This window comes from Nicotiana attenuata, chromosome 2 (assembly GCF_001879085.1).
Source record: "Nicotiana attenuata strain UT chromosome 2, NIATTr2, whole genome shotgun sequence".
Taxonomy (NCBI): Eukaryota; Viridiplantae; Streptophyta; class Magnoliopsida; order Solanales; family Solanaceae; genus Nicotiana; species Nicotiana attenuata.
In genome coordinates, this window is record NC_031990.1 from 55,651,389 (window position 1) to 55,653,677 (window position 2,289).

Here is a 2,289-nt window from a genome sequence, read left to right on the forward strand (position 1 = left end):
CCCCCCTCCCCCTTCCCCCCTCCTCCTTGATCAAACCCGGTGGAGGCCATAATTATAAATCTTTATAGCTGACTCTTTGCACCAATAACAATATTTGGAATAAATAAAAACAAAAGATAAGGTGAGCATGAAATAAAAATTCAAAATAAATAAGGTGGACAAGAAGGGTGTGTTTGGTATGACGGAAAATGTTTTCCGTAGAAAATATTTTCTTGGAAAATAAGTAGTAATCTTATTCATTTTCCGTGTTTGGTACGCAAATTAAGTAAAATGACTTCTCAAGAGTATTCATAAATAATTTAGATATAATAAACATGAAGCCATAAACTTTCAAACCAACAAACTTCCGAACGCACATTTTTCATAAACGTTCGAACCGCTAAACTTTCGAAACCGCGGAATTTCTAACCCGTAAATTTTATAATTTCTAAACCCGTAAACTTCCAAACACATAAACCTCCGAACTCATAACTTTGGAACTTGTAAAATTTTGAACCTTGACAAAAGCAGAATTTGAAATTACAAAAAAAAAAAAGTAAAATTTTTTTTTTGTGCGGTGGGGGGGAGGGGGGGGGAGGCAGTTGGGGTGGGTGGTGCAGAAAAACGAAAAAACAGAAATTTAAAATTGAAATAAAAAGAATAAGGTAAAAAAATAATATTTTTTTTTCGGGAGGAGGGTTAGGGTGGGGTGGGGGGAGGGGTAGTAGGGTGGTAATGGATAAACTAAAATTTGAAAAAAAAAAGAAAAAAAAATCTTTTTTGGAGAGAGGGGGGTGGGGTGGGTTGGTGAGGGTTAGGAAGGTTGAGAAGGAGTTTTGGAAAATATTTTTCCTTCTCTTGATAAGAAAAACATTTTCCTCTAATTGGAGAAAAATGAGCTCATAAAGAAAATATTTTCCAAAGCATTTAAGCCAACCAAACATGGAAAATTTGGAAAACATTTTCCGGAAAATGTTTCCCTTTCATACCAAACACACCCGAAATCATGGTACCCAAGAAAAAGGAAAACAAAACCCTTTTGAAAATAATACTTGGTGATCAGATTTATTTTTTTTCTTTTTTCTTTTTTCTTTTTTTGTGTTTAATTTTATCTCTATCTTGTTGTTTTCCCTTTTGCTGGACAGAGAACTGGACAAACGGAAACTTAAAGGCCTGTTTGGAAATCATTGTGTAATTACATGGTTGTACATAATTATTAAGGTAGTAATACATACTTTAGCAATTAAACTGTATAGTAATTATAACGCATTCATAACGTAATTATATTGTAATTATTCTTTATTTTAAATAGAAATTAATTACAAAAATTAAATAAACTTTTTATATGAAAATGTAAAAAAATTTAATGTGTGACACACACACAGATAGTGTGTGTATATATATATATATATATATATATATATATATATATATATATATATATATATATATATATATATATATATATATATATATATATATATATATATATTGCCAATTCTTTGCTCCTATTGAGAATTAGAAAGTGTAATTGCAACCCCTCAATTTCAGTCAATTTTCGGTTGACCAAGTAATTACTTGGTCAAACAAACAAGGCAAACTGTCTAATCACATCTCTACACTTGCACGTTGTTTAGCAAAAAAATAGTATTTGTATTTAAAACAAATAAAAAGAATTATTCGGGTTTCTAACAACCAATTTATTTCACTTTTTCAAATATAATTGATATAAAAAAGGAATAACGATAATAAAGAATCAAATTGAGAATAAGGTAGTAGAAATTGTTGATGATTGCCGCTTTCTTCACAGTTGAAAAGAATAATTCTTCTAATAATAGAGAGTAGTAAGAATATTGATAATTGACAGTTCAGTTTAGCAGATTTTTCGATAGGGATACAAGTTATAAAAAAGGGGCTTAAATAGTATTACAATTTGTAACCATTTGCCTTGTTTAGCTCCGGCTGGTTACTGCCATTTAGTGCATTGATTTCCCATTACGCGAGTGATTCATGACAGATAAGGCGATAATAGCAAATCATATATAATCAAGGATTTGTTTGATTCTTTCCGTATTCTTGATTAGTAATAAGTTTCCCATATCCGTGGCTATTAATGACATTAATTACCAATCTCGTGACTATTTTCTTATATTCAGCCTCGAACCCACATGTGTGGTATCTGCCAAATGGTTCCGTAGGTATTATTCACATCTTCTGTACATGTCATTCTTCTTTGTCGGTCTAACTCCTGACACATGTCATTGTAGTATTAGTCCACGTGGTAAAGTTATTTTTCACTAATACAGACGG